Raw genomic sequence first — 18,766 nt, forward strand, 5'->3', positions numbered from 1 at the left:
GCTAAGTCACAGACGTTCCGGCGACGAACTTTGTGTGTCATACTGTAAACAATTAATCGAAACCTGAATATGGCCTCCAACCACCCATACCGTTTTGATGTCTAGTACCTCTTCACAGCCGAGAATAAAATGAATGATCTGTTACAAGTTAATGACAGTTACTGTACCTCTTCGATACAATGAGTCTGAATTTCTGATTTACGACGACGCCACCCTTCTCTCTACAAACATTCACACTGAAGAGCCAAAGAACCTCGTACATCTGCCTAATATCGTGTAGCCCCCCCCCCCCCCCCCCCCCCCCCCGAGCACGCAGAAGGACCGCAACACGACGTGGCATGGACTCGACTAATGTCTGAAGTAGTGCTGGAGGGAATGGACACCATGAATCCTGCAGGGCTTTCTATAAATCAGTAAGAGTACGAGAGGGTGCAGATCTCTTCCGAACATCACGTTGCAAGGCATCACAGATATGGTAAATAATATTCATATCTGGGGAGTTTGGTGGCCAGCGGAAGTGTTTAAATTCAGAAGAGTGTTCCTGAAGCCACTCTGTGGCAATTCTGGATGTGTGGAGTGTATCATTGTCCTGCTAGAATTGTCTAAGTCCGTCGGAATGCACAATGGACATGAATGGATTCAGGTGATCAGACAGGATGCTTACGTGCATGTCACCTGTCACTCATATCTAGACGTATCAGGGGTCCCATAAAACTCCAACTGCACACGCCGCACATCTTTACAGAGCCTCCACCAGTTTGAACAGTCCCCTGCTAACATGCAAGATCCATGGATTCATGAGGTTGTCTCCATATCCGTACAATTCCATCCACCCGATACAATTTGAAACGAGACTCGTCTGACCAGGCAACATGATTGCATCGTCCACAGTCCATTGTAGGTGTTGACTGGCCCAGGCGAGCTGTAAGGTTTTGTGTCGTGAAGTCATCAAGGGTACACTAGCGGGCCTTCGGCTCCGAAAGCCCATATCGATGATGTTCCGTTGAATAGTTGACACTTGATGGCCCAGCATTGAAAACTGCATCAATTTGCGGAAGGGTTGCCCTTCTGTCACGCCGAACGATTCTCTTCAGTCGTCATTGGTTCCATTCTTGCAGGATCTTTTTCCGGCAGTAGCGATATCGGAGATTTCATGTTTTACCGTATCCCTGATATTCACGGCACACTCGCGAAATGGTCGTACGGGAAAATTCCCACTTCATCGCTACCTCGGAGGTGCTGTGTGCGGTCTCTCATGCGCCGACTGTAATACCACGTTCATTCTCACTTAAATCTTGATAACCTGCTATTGTAGCAACAGTAACCGATCTAACAACAGCGGTAGATGCTTGTTGTCTTAAATAGGCGTTGCCGACCGCAGTGCCGTACTCTGCCTGTTTGCGTATCTCTGTATTTGAATACGCATGCCTATACCAGTCTGTTTGACGCTTCAGTGTATGTAGTCTTCTGACACACGTGGTCTAGCTGTAACATGCACATCTTTTCCTTCAGGATTACCACATTCCTTCTCTATATCTACTTCTGCATCTATAATCTGAAAATAACTATGAAGTGCATGGCAGAGGGAGTTTCCACTGTCCCAGTTATTGGGGCTTCATCCTGTTGCAACCACATATGGATAACGGGAAGAATGCTTAAAAGCTTCTGTACGCGCTGTCTAATTTTGGCCTTGCTATCCCCACGGGAGGACACACAGTGGGCTGTAGCATGTTCCTATATTCATCACTTAAAGCTGGTACATGAAACTTAGTTGGTACGCTTTTTTGGGATAGTTTGCGTGTATCTTGAAGTGTTTGCCAGTTCAAGTTTCTCAGTATCATCGTGAAGGTCTCCAACGGGTCGAGCAAACAAGTAAATCTGTGACCATTCGCACTGTCTTTCTTTACATACGTTAAATATCACCTGGCAATCCTATTTGGTATGGTTCTCGCACACTTGAGCAATATTCTAGGATGTGTCGCACTAGTCTTTTGTAAATAATTTCCTTTGCAGACGGACTGCATTTCGTTAGAATTCTACCAATGACTGTCACGTTCATTATCTACGACTGAATCTATGTAGTAGTTCTATTTCATATCCCCACAAACTGTTACACCGACATATTTGTGGATGCTGGACGATTTCAGCTGCGATTCTTTGATATTGTAGTCATAGAATTCCTCGCGTTTTTGTTTTGTTTTGTTTTGCGGAGTGCACAATTTTACGTTTCTGAAATTTAAAGCAAGTTACCCAGTCTGTCCGACACCTTGAAATATAACCAAGATCCATCTGAATCTTTATTTGTGATAGAACATTTAGAAACGGGGTACAGTATTTCTGGTTTTCTTTTCGTACCACGAAGTTGAGTACCTGTCTCATTCAAAAGTTAATGTACAGACTCCTATGGACAACTACCGCCTTTACAGACTGCCTATGAGTTTTGTGAAAGATCTCGATAATATTCTGTTACAGCTTTAAGACTTCACAAATTTGCCCTCTCGACAACCAATCTCTTTTCATTCAGCATCTCTCTTTCTATAGACGTATACTTTGTTTCACACTTATTGTCACCCAGTGTCACGTTCTTTAATAGGTAGTCACAACGTCTAAGATTTCAGTGCTTTTCCTTAACGTTCCTCCCCGGCAGTGGATAAGGAGGCTGTTTACCTAGTGCATACTTCACATTAGAAGGGAACATAATTAAATCAAAACACGATCTTCCCTTGGAATACATTACCAGACTTAATGCAGTGGTTTCCACCCTGCTTCTCCACCCTCAGGCAGTCCATCATTTATAATGCATCCCCCTTTGCAGACAGCTAGCTTCCCCGAGGCAAGATGGTCCTCACAACCCTTATGTACTCCACCGCCCTGTTACCACAGTATTAAGGGTTGTGAAGGGAAGCTCTCTCTCTCGTATCGTCTTGCTATGTAATATACCGTCTTTGACTATCTGTTATTACGTTTAGTTCTAGAGACTTCGCTAAGGAAACACTTCGCTAAGGAAACACTGATTGCAAGGTGAATATGCTTGAGCTTCGAGTATCTCTGTGGCTCCTTATAGATTCCATTCCTTTTTCTTTCCATGGGTGCCAAGTTTTCTAACCAAAATGCAGAATAATTTATAAATTAAACTACATTTTAAATTTATATAAAAAAATTAAATGCTGCTCGTTGGTAAGCACATCAATTGAGAATGGCCGAACTAGTTTGACTAACTGTTTGTTAAAACGTTTCGCAATAGTCGAATAAGGTTTCTAGGGAAGGAGAAATAGGAAATGTTGCCCTGAAAATTGGAAATTTCGGGAAAACCTGAAATTGCTCCTATGGGAGTTTTGTATGAACTCAAGACCATAAATCATGATTCGAACAATGGATATGAGTAATTTTTTTCCGATTTCTTTGTTATGGTCTTGAAAAAATTTTCAGGAAACACAGATGCTACTCAATTATAAAGGAAAGTCGCAAACTTAGGACAAACTGCAAAGATCATTTTTGTGTGCACTCTCGATCATAGCTCACTATAGGAACGACATATTTGGCTGATTCTCTTTTTTTTTTTTTTGTTCATTATGTTTCCGGGGTGGCAATAACTTGAATGTTTTCAGTTGAAAAAGATTTGGGATATCTAGAGAAAAATCTGGAAAACTGTATTCCAGTCTAAATTAAAATAAAATTCGATGTAGTTATTTTATTCCCATTCCAATCCCAGTTTGTTTCGCTTGTAAGTGCGCAAATGCAGTTTAACATCTGACTGTCAATTTCTGAGTCAAACCAGTCGGTTACATAGTGGCGAAAAATTGATTCTGTTGTTTATTTTTAGATTAATTGTAATCATTCGTATCGTACATTGTGTTGCAGTCCACAGAACTGAATGGAACTGACACACTTTAACCGCGCTGCAATGCCGCCATTAGGATGGAGCAATTTAGATCACAAAACTTGCAAAGCTACAAACCAAACCGCACTGCAGAGCAACGCGAAGAGCTAAATGAAACTGAATGGAATCGATTATCACAAACACGCTCAACATGTGCACAAGGAGAATGGGAAAATTAAGATCATATGTGTCGAATGAAACATCATCGATCTGCAGAAACCATTCGCGCGACAATGAATCTGAATATTCGTGCAAGAAAAACAAATGTTGCGTCGCATACTTATCGAGCTGCGTTCCGTTGCAACGTCACAGATGATTACAGTGCAGACCAATGCGTTGCTATTGGCTCGCTGATCGTTATCTTCCCACACTGTAAGGCAATAAAACCGACTTTGTCCTCCGAATGCGAAGATATTTTGCTGACGTGGACGTTCATAGGGGAAAACGATCAACATAGTAAAATAAGGGAAATCAGAGCTCCCACGGAAAAATATAGGTGTTTCCTTTTTCCGCGAGCTGTTCCGGATTGGGATAATTGATAATTATTGTGAAAGTGGTTCGATGAACCCTCTGCCAGTTACTTAGGTGTGATTTGCAGAGTAATCACGTGGATGTAGATGCGGGTGGACTGTGTTGCGCAAGTACCAGAGTCAAGTTAGTGCGATTTGTTCCACCACCAAAGCCATTGCCATCACTGTTTTAAGGAACAGAAACAGATTCCATACATTTCCTGATACAAACACAGAAATACAATAGTTGCTTCGAAACGACTTCATTTGGCCCAACAAACATGGCTCCGGACAATTATATGATCACTTTCAAGAAAACTTCAACAGTTATATTTCACACCATTCGACGCTTCCACACAACATTACAAGTCGGCAGCAACATTATTGTCATTATTGGATTGTACCGTATTCGCCATTATTCTCTAAGAAATTTGAAGCGCACATGAACGTCGAATCTTACCTTTCCGTAAAAGACCGTCAAATACAACTGCAAGTATGTGACCAAAAGAAATGACGAAGCTATGACTGAAGTTGGTTCAGAGAATTCCAACAATGGTGTCACTCAATATCAAGTGGGCCGCTATGTCAGCAGTAACGAAACAATGCCGCGCATATTTTTATTCCCCATTCTTTAAAGATATCCCACTGTTTTTCATGTGTCCTTAAATCTGGAGAATGCTCAGTGAGTGTTCATGGCGGAGAACGCATCACAACGAGCTGATAACCGCCATGTACAACATCGACCAATTTTTCTAGAACGTGCCAGAATGATCACTTTGTCCAAAAGCTACTACACTCCGAAATGCCAGAATATTATACTTGGAATCAATCGTGAAAGGAATTTCGACGACGGAAACAAAGAAATTCAGTTCCGGCAAACCCACGTGTATTTTCCAGCGATTCATTACATCTATATCTACATGGTTACTCTGCAATTCACACTTTAAGTGCCTGGCAGAAGGTTCACCGAACCATTTTCATACTACTTCTCTACCATTCCACTCTCGAATGGCGCATGGGGAAAAGGAACACCTAAATCTTTCCGTTCGAGCTCTGATTTCTCTTATTTTATTATGATGATCATTTCTCCCTACGTAGGTGGGTGTCAACAATTTCCGCATTCGGAAGAGAAAGTTGGTGATTGGAATTTCGTAAATAGATCTAGCCGCAAAGAAAACCGCCTTTGTTTCAGTGACTGCCACCCCAACTAGCGTATCATATCAGTGACACTCTCACCCCCATTAGGCGATAACACTAAACGGGCTGCCCTTCTTTGCACTTTTTCGATGTCCTCCATCAATCCTACCTGGTAAGGATCCCACACCGCACAGCAATATTCCAGCAGAGGACGGACAACTGTAATGTAGGCTGTCTCTTTAGTGGGTTTGGCGCATTTTAGATCATTTATGTAAATAAAGAACAATAGATGGCCTATGACAGTACCTTGCGGGACGCCAGATATCACATCTGTTCTACTCGATGATTACCGTCTATCACTACGAACTGTGACTTCTCTGAGAGGAAATCACGAATCCAGTCACACAACTGAGACTGTACTTCATATGCACGCAATTTGATTAATAGTCGCTTGTGAGGAACGGTATCAAAAGCCTTCTGGATATCTAGGAATATGGAATTGATCTGAGATCCCTTTTCGACAGCACTCATTACTTCATGGGAATAAAGAGCTAGCTGTGTTGCACAAGAACGATATTTTCTGAATCCGTGTTGGTTATGTTTCAATAAGTCACTTCCTTCAAGGTGATTCGTAATGTTCGGGTACAGTATATGCTCCAAACTCCTACTGTAAATTGAGGTCAGTGATATGGGTCTGTATTTCAATGGGTTACTCCTATTTCCTTTCTTGAATATTGGTGTGACCTGTACTACTTTCCGGTCTTTAGGAACAGACCTTTCGTCAAGTGAGCGGTTGTATATGATTGCTAACAAAGGCGCTATTGTGTCTGCATATTCTAAAAGGAACCTGATTGGTATACCATCTGGACCGGAGGACTTGCCTTTTTTAAGTGATCTGAGTTGTTTCGCAGCACCTAAGATATCTGCTTTTATGTCACTCATGCTAACAGCTGTTCTGGTTTCGAATTCTGGAATATTTACTTCATCTTCTTTCGTGAAGGAATTACGGAAAACTGTATTTAGTAACATTTCCATCGCTATCGCGCAGTGACGGTATTGACTGTTTTTTTTTCCCACTGGTGTACTTATTTCACGTTTACACGGTCCATCCAACCAACGACATTTGCGTTTGCTATTAATCAACGTTCGTGACCCCACATCATTTCAGTATCTACGAACTGTTAACGGCGAATTGTGTGGCAGTTATATAGAACCCTGTCAACGTTTGCGACTAGTACAGAATGAGACTCGTTGGGATTACATCTTCGGAGATGTCGTGATTTCGTCAAATGGCTCTTAAATACGAACATTGTTTTCGATAATTATGTCAGCAAACATCCATTAGAAAGAGATACATTTGTGGACTAGATACAAATATGATATGTCTGACATTTTGCATCAGGTGCGTACTAGAATATCAAATCCAGATTTGCAGCTGAGCGCGGAAATTCACAACGAGTCATTGATATTAATTGAGTCCTCAATGTGCGTGACGATATTGAACAAAATATTACCTCAATTAGAAATGACGGCGACCAGTCGTCCGATACACGACGCATTTAATCAAGATTTGACACGAGAAAAACAATACGATTGCAATGCTTTGAGAGATTCAGTTCGAACGAACGTTTCGCTGTTGAACCGAAAACAAAAATATGCGTACTACACTCTCATGAAAGTTGCGAAGGAAGGAACTACACGGATTTTTTCTTGGACGCTCCCGGTGGAAATGGAAAGAAAGTATTTTGGTCACATTATTAACAGAATCTTCCGTCGGTTCTTGGTATAACAACATTATAATAAATGAAAAGCACCAGTTTGCTTTTGTTCTACAATATTACTTTTATTGTAAACCGGTTTTCGGCTTACATGTCTGAAGATGGCCTTGTAACCCGAAAACCGGTTTACAATAGAAGTAATATTGTAGAACAAAAGCAAACTGGTGCTTTTCATTTATTATTTTGGTCACACTGGCTTTGGCAACGGTTCGTTCACAGAATGAATTTGCAGTTGCCCTCGCGTCAGCAGCAGTTGCAGCTACGTTGTTGGAAGGCGGTCGCACAGCTCCTTCAGCACTGAAGGAGCCGTTGAATATGCAAATCAATGAGACTCCAACTTGAAATCTGTCGAAGAACTGTACGATGGCCAAAGTTTTGCAGCAGTGCAAATTGACAGTTCGGAATGGATGTACAATGGCGCATATAAAGTCTTCCGAGGCATTATACCGGACGATGCAAGATCTAAGAAACAACTAAAACCGATTTGATGGAATGATTCTGTCGGCAGGTGATCTTCACCGAACATTGCCAGTGATTCCACGGTCAACGGCAACCGATATATTTAGCGCATGTCTGAAGTAGTCCGTTTTGTGTAAACGCGTCGAGACACTCAAATTAAGTATGGACATGCGTGTCAAGTTGCAGAACGACGAATCTGGAGAAGTATTTTCAAAACAGTTGCTGGACATTGGCAGCGGCAAAATCCCCATTGACATTTCGACATGCTGCATTACATTCCCCATCGTTTTTCATCAGCTCACCGAATCAAAGACTGAAGTCATCCGAAAAGTGTCCCAATTCTTGCTCAAAATTACAAAAATCATGTTTGGTAGAGCGAACACGCTATATTAACTGCGAAAATCGTTGTTGTAGACGAATTCAATTTTAAGATTGAAACTGAAATTGCTGAAGAACTGGTGAACGTACAAAAAAATGGTTCAAATGGCTCTGAGCACTATGGGACTCAACTGCTGAGGTCATAAGTCCCCTAGAACTTAGAACTACTTAAACCTAACTAACCTAAGGACAACACACACATCCATGCCCGAGGCAGGATTCGAACCTGCGACCGTAGCGGTCGCGCGGTTCCAGACTGTAGCGCCAGAACCGCTCGGCCACCAGCGGCCGGCGGTGAACGTACAAATCGGTGGATTCCTTTAGTAGCTAAGATCATGTCGTCAGCTATCCAACAGAATTTCTAAACTCACTGGAATTGCCCGCTTTGCCGCCTCACACATTGCAATTGAAAGTCGGATCGGTAACATCATAAATTAGCAAAATATTATCCAACCACGTTTTTGTAACAGAACTCGGATTGGAGCGAAGAAACAGGAGCAACGTCTTCAAAGCAACAGTTATTATAGGAAATTACAAAGGAGAAGACATTTTGCTACCACGCAAGTCAGTTACTCCATCCTAAATTCCATTCGACTTTAAACTCTTGCAGTTTCCGTTCGGTTTGCATTCGCAATGACAACAAAGAAATAATAAGGCCCAAGTTTGTGTGTTTGCGACATTAACTTTGAAAATCTATGCCTCTCGCATGCTCAGTTGCAGTATGTCACCTGTTCCTGTGTCGGTAAACCATCAGCTTTGTTTGTTTGTACGCCAGATAAAAGAACAAAAAATGTCGTTTACCATAAAGCCTTGCAATGAACTAAATGGTGTCAGAGCAAACCAATCGAAGCAAAGCATTTCTTTGTTTTTGATTGTTTACATGATACAACCTTTTGAGATATATTATGATTTCAAATTTCAATAAAGAACACAAATAAGTTGAACTTACCAGGTGTAGAAGTATGAAACCGGAATTTGGTTGCAATAATTACACAAAATAATCTCCATTGCTATTTATATATTTCTCCCCCCTCTCCGGCAGGCTATGAATACCATGCAAGAAAAGAGTTCTTCTTTTGAAACGAAGCAGTCAGCGAGTCATTTTCGTACATTTTCATACCAATTGAAGCGTTGTTCAGCGAGAGCGTGTCCCAATGATGCAAATACATGATAATCGGACGGAGCCAAGTGTGGAGGTATGCCCTAGTATTTTCCAACTGAAAGCCTCGCTCGTACCCCTGACCGGTTTTGCTGTGTGTGATGGGGCGATACGGTGGAGCAATATGACTGTGTTACCTTTTTCCATGTTCTGGTCGTTTTTCACGTAATGCTCGATTTAAATCGATCATTTGCTGTTGGCAGCAATCAGTGTTAACGGTTTCACCAGGTTTTAGCAGCTCATAATAGATTATACCCTTCTGATCCCACCAAGCACAGAGCATTGTCTTCTTTCCAAAGCGATTTGGTCTTGCAGTGGATGTCGATGATTTGCTGGATTCACCCATGATTTGCGACGCTTAGTATCCATTTTTCAACACCCGTCATTATTCTTTTGTATCTGGCGAGCGGCATTTCACAAGTGGCCTTTCGATTTGCTTGCTGTCTTGCATTCAGTTCATGCGGAACCTGTTTTCCCACTTTCTGCATCTTTCCCATAGCTTTCAACCGAAGAGAAACGACTTTCAGCTCCACATTCAATTGTTCCGCGAGTTCGAATATGATTTTCATCCAATGCGGCCTGCAATTCGTTGTCTTCGAACTTTTTCGGTGGTTTCCCGCGCTCGTTGTTTCTCACGTTAAAATAACCACTTACGAATTTTTTGAACCACTCGAAACATTGTGTTTACCCAAGAGCATGTTCGCCGAGAACTTCGACAAGCATTCGATGCGATTCTGTGGCAATTTTCTTCAAATGATAAGAGAAACCCAATGCTGTATGCAAATCGTAGTCCGTAGGCACAAAAGTCGACATATTTACAGCTTTGAAACAGATACCGATGTATGGAACTTGGGTGACTGTGTGTTGACATTAGTCGTCAGCCGCTACAGAAAGCAGATGGCGCTGCAGACGCGGTCTCACGGACGCTACACTGACGGCTAGCACCATCTATAGGGAAATTCCGGTTTCATACTTTTACATCTGGTACATAAAATCTCCCGTGGTCTAGGGGTAGCATCTTTTTCAATCAAAACGAAATCGATCTTGCGTTCTATCCCTTCCACAGCTTAAACTGTGAATGAAAATAAACTGTGAATAAAAATGACAAGCAGTGACGGACCAAGACATCGGGGTACGAAATCAGCCTCGCTCTTCCAACGGCCTTGTCAACGAGGGCGGAGGAGGGGACAGAGGTTCGGGGAACTCTCTTGCCATTGGGGTGGGAAACTGGTCGCTAAAGGCGGAAGAATCAGCAATGATCACCCAACATGAGGATGCAGAAGGCAATGGAAACCACTGCATTAAAGACACTTAATGTGTATCCAAAGGACATTTGGCCTGTAATTGAAAAAAAAATTCATGATGATCTCTCCATTGGCAAAAAATACCTGACCAGTTGGATCACCGGTAGGGGACTGCCAATGGGGTGGTGACCATGAGAAAAAGATTCAGTAACCAACGAAAGGATAACTTTCTACGAGTCAGGGCGTGAAAATGCCAGGAGCATGAACGTGCTAGGGAAGCTAGAAAATCTGAATAGAGAAATGCTAAGGCTCAATCTACATACAGAGGGAGCTAGCGAAGTGAAATGGAAAGAAGAGAAGGATTTTTGGTCAGATGAGTATAGGGTAATATCAACGGCAGCATAAAATGGCATAACTTGAGTAGATTTGTTATGAATATTGGAAGGTAGGCCAGAGAATGAGTAACTGTGAACAATTAATTGTTAGGGGTGTTCTCATCAGAATCGACAGCAAACCGACACCAACAACAATAGTTCAGGTATACATACCGAAGTCGCAAGCCGAAGATGAAGAGATAGAGGAAGTATATGACGATATTGAACACCTACTGTAATTCAGTACGTAAGGGAAGATGAAAAATTAATAGTCAAAGGGGATTGGAATGCGTTTTTAGAGGAAGGAGTAGTAGAAAGGGTTACAGGAGCGTAAGGGCTTGGTTCTGAGTTGAAAGAGAAGGACTAATTGATTTGCGCAATAAATATTAGCTAGTAATAGCGAATACCCTGTTAGAGAATCACAAGAGAAGGTGGTATTCTCGGAAAAGGCCGGAAAATACGGTAAGATTCATGGTTAGGCAGAGATTCCGAAATCAGATACTGGATTGTAAGGCGTGCCCAGGAGTAGATATGAACTCAGATTACAATTGATCAGTGATGAAGAGTAGGCTGAAGATTAAGAGATTAGTCAGGAAGAATCAATGAGGAAAGGAGTGGTATACAGAAGTATTAAGGAATGAAGAGATACGCGTGAAGTTCTCTACGGCTACAGCTACTGCAATAAGGAATAGCTCAGTAGGCAGCGCAGTTTAAAAGGGATGGCCATCTCTAGAAAGGGCAATCACAGAAGCTGGAAAGAAAAACATAGATACAAAGAAGGTAACTGCGAAGAAACCATGGGTAATAGAAGAAATACTTCAACTGATCGGTGAGAGAAGAAAGTACAAAAATGTTCAGGGAAATTCAGGAATACAGAGAGATACAAGTCACTTCAGAGTGAAATAAATAGGAAGTGCAGGGAAGGTAAGGCCAAATGGCTGGATGAAAAACGTGAAGAAATCTAAAAAGAAATGATTGTCGGAAAGACTGCTTCAGCATATAGAAAAGTCAAAACAACCTTGAGTGAAATTAAAAGCAAGGGTAGTAACAATAAGAGTGCAATGGGGATTCCATGGTTAAATGCAGAGGAAAGAGCAGATAGATGGAAAGAGTACATTGAAGATCTCTATGAGAGGAAAGAGTTGTCTGATGACGTGACAGAAGAACAAACAGGAATCGATGTAGAAGAGATCCAGTATTAGAATCGTAATTTAAAAGAGCATTGGATGACGTAAGATCAAATAAGCAGAAAGGATAGACAACATTCCTTCAGAATTCCTAAAAGCACTGGGGGAAATGGCAACAAAACGACTATTCACATTTGTGTGTAGAATATACTGTACGAGTCTGGCGATATTCCGTCTGACTTTCGGAAGAACATTAACCACACAGTTCCGAAGATGGAAAGAGCTGACAAGTGCGAGAATTATCGCACTGTCAGGTTAACAGCTCATCCATCCAAGCTGCTGACAAGAATAATACACAGAAGAATTGGAAAGGAAAGTGAGGATTTGTCAGAAGACGAACAGTTTGACTTTAGGAAACGTAAAGACCCCATGGAGAAAGCCCTGACGCTGCGGTTGATAATGGAAGCAAGACTAAAGAAAAATCTAGACACGTTCATAAAATTGTTGACGTTCGACAATTTTTAATGGTGGAAGAAGTTCGAAATTCTGAGAAAAAGAGCGGTAAGCTATAGCGAAAGATGGTAAAATACAATGTGTACAAGAGCCAAGAGGGAACAATAAGAGTGGAAGACCAAGCACGAGATGCGCGGATTAAAAAGAGTGTCAGACGAGAATACAGTCTTCCATCGCTTCTGTTACATCAGTACATCGAAGAAGCAATGACGGATATAAAAGGAGGGTTCAAGGGTGGGATTAAAATTCAAGATGAGAGGATAGCAACGATAAGATTCTCTGACAAAATTGCTATCGTCAGTGAAAGTGAAGAAGAATTACAGGATCTGCTGAATGGAATGAGCAGTCTAATGAGTGCAGAATATGGATTGAGATTAAATAGAAGAAAGACGAAAGTAATGAGAAGTAGCAGAATTGAGAACTGCGAGAAAGCTAACATCAGGATTGGTGGTCACGAAGTAGAAGGAATTGTGCTACGTAGGCAGCAAAATAACCAATGACGGACGGAGCAATGAGGACATCAAAAGCAGACTAGTACTGACAAAAAGGGCTTTCCTGGCCAAGGGAAGACTACTTGTTCAAACATAGGCCTTAATTGGAGGAAGAAATTTCTTAGACTATACGTTTGGAGCGCAGCACTGTATGGTAGCGAAACATGAACTATGGGAAAGCCGGAACAGAAGAGAATCGAAGCATATGAGATGTGGTGTTACAGAATAATGCAGAAAATAAGGTGAATTGATGAGGTAAGGAATGAGGAGGTTCTCTGGAGAATCGGCGAGGAACGGAATATGTTGAAAACACTGACAGGAAGAAAGGACAGGATGGCTGGACATCTATTAAAACATGGGGGAATAACTTCATGGTACTAGAGCGAGCTTAGAAGGTAAAAACTGTAGAGGAAAACGAAGACTGGAATACGTCTAGCAAATAATTGAGCATGTAGTTTGCAAGTGCTACTCTGAGATGAACATGTTGCCACAGGAGAGCAATTCTTGGCGGGCCGCATCAAACCAGTCAGGAGACTGATGACTCAAAGAATGAAGTTCTGACTTAGTTCGATTGAGACTTAAATTTTGCAACAAAACCGCATGGTTCCAAGTCGATCACATCCCGGACACAACCCACACTTCCAGCTTTTTAGCGTTGTAATGCGGGTAGTATTGATGTCGTATGTAAAATTTCCCATTGGTGTACTTCTCAATGTACTCCTCCTCAAACTAAATATCCATGGCCACTATCGTTAATACATAACACGATCAGTCAAATATACGGTTTTTTTTCTCATTTTACTTTGTTTACTCTTTTCCAATAGCTTTCCATACGTTCACAAAACGATTAAAAATGTATTGGATGGGACAACGTCTGTCTGGTCCGCTAGTTTTATACTGTTGTGTACAATTCAGATACAATGTTTGTACCACAGGTATAGTAGAATATCCTACGAATATTGTAACTATAGATACTTGGTTTATTGTTATTCCTCTCTCTCTCTCTCTCTCTCTCTCTCTCTCTCTCTCACTCACTCACTCACTCACTCGCACACAAACACACACACACACACACACACACACACGTACTCAAACTGACACTTTCTCTTCAAAATACTTCCATGATCGTTCACGCATGACAGTGTCAGAAGTGTAGCTGAAAGGGGGAGAGGGCGGACAGGTGCCATGAAAGGTACAGAGATAGCGAGGAAGAAAATAAGATAGATGTGCAATGAGAACAAATAAGTCGTTGGACAGTCATGAAGAAAAGTAGACAGACTTAAAAAAATTTCCACTCGGTCTACTGAGTGGCAGCTATTTTTAAGTGAGAATCAGCGTAAGACGATTTCTATAACACAGAGAAACGTCGTTCGAACCTATAACAGTAATGATGAAATGTAGTAGGAAAAGTAGCGAACGCTTAAGGTCAGTAGTACGGAGGACGAATGAATGAATCAGACCCGTTGAAAAGAATTAAGTAATGTTCAGCGCATCTGAAAAGGGAACCGCACTGTTCAGTGTTTCGAATATTTGTCCAGACCAGTGACACATCGAACGCATTCGGGGACACGCCCTGCTGATAGGGCCGTAGAAAGACCGTATGGCCCATACGAAAATGCAGCAGAAATGTTCTGGGAACTTAACTGGAAAATCTTTGGAAGAAACAAAGCACTATTCTCGTGAAAGCCTAGAGTAAATATGGAGAAACTGTATTGGGGGAAGATCGTGCGACGTTCCTGCTGCTGCCATCTTGTATCTCGTTTACGGATCACGGCATGCGATTCGACAGCAAGGTTATTCCTATCAAATGATTACATAAAGTGAACTGAATTCATATGGCGCAATTTATGTCACCAACGCTGATGGCCAGTTAGGTAAACTTGGGTATACGTTGCGCACAGCTGAAGGCACCAGTGAAGCATTATTTATCCTAAAGTTACGCTCTTAGAGTGATAATTTTAAAGGGAACTAGTAAAGTAACTTTTCTTTGTCCACTTTTGTTACTGCAAATCCTGAAGTTGCTATTTAAAGGTATTATTTCCTTCTATGTTCCGACTGAGACAATCAGCTTACGTCTACAGATGGTGTCGGTTTCCATCAATATGTAACCACATTGTTAACATGAAATGCCGTTATCAAATGTTGTTACAAAGCACTCTAAATTTACTTCTTCTAATGCCTTCTAAGAGTAAACTACGGAAGTTAATGTATCTTAAGTGCAATCATCATTAAAAGTATTTTCATTCATGGTATCCTTTATTGTGCAGTTTAATGTGTAATTCTATATGTATGTTTGTGATTGTACACACAAACTTTATGCCAGGTAGTTGTCACTTTGTAAGCACTGTCGCTAATTATTAAAATATGCATCCCTCTGATTCTAAAGAAATCATTAGGTATCCCGTTACTTCGCCCTTATTCACGCTATCAGTATAGCGGCCACGTGCTTATTGAGCTCTCTGCGCAGTTCGTTCCTTTATTAATACGTTTCTCAACAGTTGCTAGTAGTCGCTGTCATATGGTCAACAGGGTGTTCCTTATGAGAGAATATGGCATGATATAGAATCACGGAGGACAACTTTTAAAGAAGAATTTAGGGTTTATAGCTGCCCATTACTGCTACATGAGTCCTTACTCACAAGACAAATAGGAAAGAAATTTCTGGCAGCATATTGTAGCTGTGCGAATCTCATATTCCTGTGTTCCCTGTGTGTCACAAATTTACCCGCGGAGCCAGGGAAAGAGTGGAACTCATCTCACTGAGACGCTCTGGTAACTGAATCAAATTCATATCGTGAATGGAAGCTGATAAGTGTGAATGTCTTCCACGCTATGTAGCATTAAATGTGCGCACAGAGGCTCTCATTTCTTCAGTGATTATACTGTAGCGGGAGATAGATTTTATTGAGTCTTAGATGTTTTCGCAATTGAGCAACATGGGAGTTTGTTCTTGCCAATGTTCTTGGCACTTTACCCATTGAGATATATTTAAGTATTCTACCACCATCCAGATAGGTCTCAGGAAATACGTTTTGTAAAAAATAGTTGACAGGTATTTCTTTCACAGGATTCTTCCACCTAAGAGGCCACACACAGTTGTAGCGTGAGACGAGTACTTGGTAAATCTCTAATTATTTTCAAGTAGAAATTATTGTATAGTAAGACTGATTGAAAATATTGTATTTTAAAACGGGTTATTTACGAGGGACATGTCATAAATAATACACTGGTTGGTATTACTGTGGACTGTTTGATGCAACAACAATGAAAATAAAGTTAGGTGTAGTTGGCAGCTTGGTCAAGAAGTACGTATTTTAGTTTTTTCGCTGTGTACTCTAACATAAAATTGGCGAGAGGTAGAAATGGACCCTGCAGGAGTGTATGGTGCTGTGACTGTTGATGATCGTAAATTCCACATCAACATCGAAACTTTACGCGGCAAAAAACTGACAGAAATCCAGAGGGCGAAGCCGCCCGTGGTGGCCTTGCGGTTCTAGGCGCTACAGTCTGGAACCGCGCGACTGCTACGGTCGCAGGTTCGAATCCAACCTCGGGCATGGATGTGTGTGATGTCCTTAGGTTAGTTAGGTTTAAGTAGTTCTAAGTTCTAGGGGACTGATGACCACAGCTGTTAAGTCCCATAGTGCTAAATGGTTCAAATGGCTCTGAGCACTATGGGACTTAACAGCTGTGGTCATCAGTCCCCTAGAACTTAGAACTACTTAAACCTAACTAACCTAAGGACATCACACACATCCATGCCCGAGGCAGGATTCGAACCTGCGACCGTAGCAGTCGCGCGGTTCCGGACTGCGCGCCTAGAACCGCGAGACCACCGCGGCCGGCCCCATAGTGCTCAGAGCCATTTGAACCAGAGGGCGGTAAGTGAAATTTGTGGTGAGTTTACAATGGGTTTATCGTTGTGTTAATCGTTTTCGTGGTGTTCGTTGACGATCATCATGTTTGGTTTGTGGAGCGCTCAACTGCGCGGATATCAGAACCTGTACAAATTCCCAATCTTTTCACTATCCCGTCTCGCTACTTCTCGAGAATGATGATGAAATGATGAGGTCAACACAAACACCCAGTCCCCGACGCTGCTGGGAATCGAACCCGGGACCCCATGATCCTGCGACAGCAACGCTAGCCACTAGACAACAAACGGGTGGTGGTATCAGCATCAGCATACGACGGTACTGCAAGACCCAGAAGGCCAAAAACGTCAACAGATGAAAGACGTGTGATATTTGTGGCAGGTGGTCTTGAAAAAGATCGCAGTGCCAGTTGTAAGGAACTTTCTGAAACCACGGGAAATCCCTTCCCTCCCCCCCCCCCCCCCCCCACACACCCACCCCCAACATCAGTATTATGTATTCGGACGAGTGATTTGAAGAAGAGAAAAATTTCTGCGAGATGGGTCCCACACTGTTTGGCTGCTGAAAAGAAGCAGAAACGCCTGCACATTGCAGCTCTGTTCGTGCAACGACTCAACCGAGATGGTCAAGAATTCTTGTGTCTAATTGTCTCTATTGATGAAACATGGAGTTTAAATCACAGTCCATTGAGTGGAGAGCTTCGGATTCTAGACGTCCAAATAATTTCGATGCGCTCAATCAAATGTCAAGCAAATAATGATTTTTGCTTTAATCACCATGGAATCACCGTTACAGGTAGATTCTCCGGTGTAACAAGTGTCACAGCAGAGTATTGTGGTAACTTCATGCAAAAACTGCGCAGAAAAACGAGGCTGGGCCACTCATTCTCCACGACAATGCTCGCCCGCAAATCGGCAGTGTTGCAGCCCAAAAACCGTGCGAATACGAGTGAAAAGTGTTGCCGCATCCTGCCCATAGCCCGGACATGAGTCCACCAGAATTCTACTTGTTCTCGAAGTTGGAAAAAAACCTAGGCGTGGACTTCGTTACCTTCCTTTAGAAGAGCATCCTACCACAGTTACCCGAGCCATTCGATAGATGAAAAGAATGAAACAATAAAGCTTCCCAGTCATTGGGATTCAGTAATACAAAAGCAGGGAGACAATATTGAACGACTGTAAAGGTACAGTAAAAAAAAACACGTGTAAGTAGAAAAACAAATAGTGTGCATTACTTATGAAATGTTCTTCGTATTTACAGCGCCAGCCTGTAACTCTGTAAGTATTTGGTGTAACACACAGGCAACAAAAATAATTACATATAATCTTAAATATATCGGGCTGTTGCACACTTTCTTTTTGGGAATACGTGCACGAAGAAAAATTCTTATACTCAGTTTGAACGATATAACAAGTGAGACTATGTTCTGATTTTCAGTGCGCAATATCAATGAAGTTTGTACCTGATAGCGAACACGAATGAAAATTCCCCACGAACTGGAATGAACCAGTTGCAGGAAGTAATACAATTAGCAATATGTTCACAATAGTAAAAACCAAGTCTACGCATGCTGTTCATGGGCTGACTTAGTGATCGTGTTACCAACTTTCAGGGATGATGGAGAAGGGAAATTTATCAATTTGAGGTAAGCGATCATAGTCCGGAGGCGACAGAGCGTAAAGCTGTAAGCGAAAGTCATTCTGATACCTCTGACAGTGGAGCCCTTTTTCTTTCCACATTTTGGGACTAGGTAGTACGGCCTAAAATAAGAAAACATTATCTGGCTAACGTGGGCCGTGAAACGCATGCCTTAAGAGTTATAAGTACTTGTTCAGCAGAAGA

Source organism: Schistocerca americana, chromosome 8, assembly GCF_021461395.2.
Source record: "Schistocerca americana isolate TAMUIC-IGC-003095 chromosome 8, iqSchAmer2.1, whole genome shotgun sequence".
In the NCBI taxonomy this organism is placed as follows: Eukaryota; Metazoa; Arthropoda; class Insecta; order Orthoptera; family Acrididae; genus Schistocerca; species Schistocerca americana.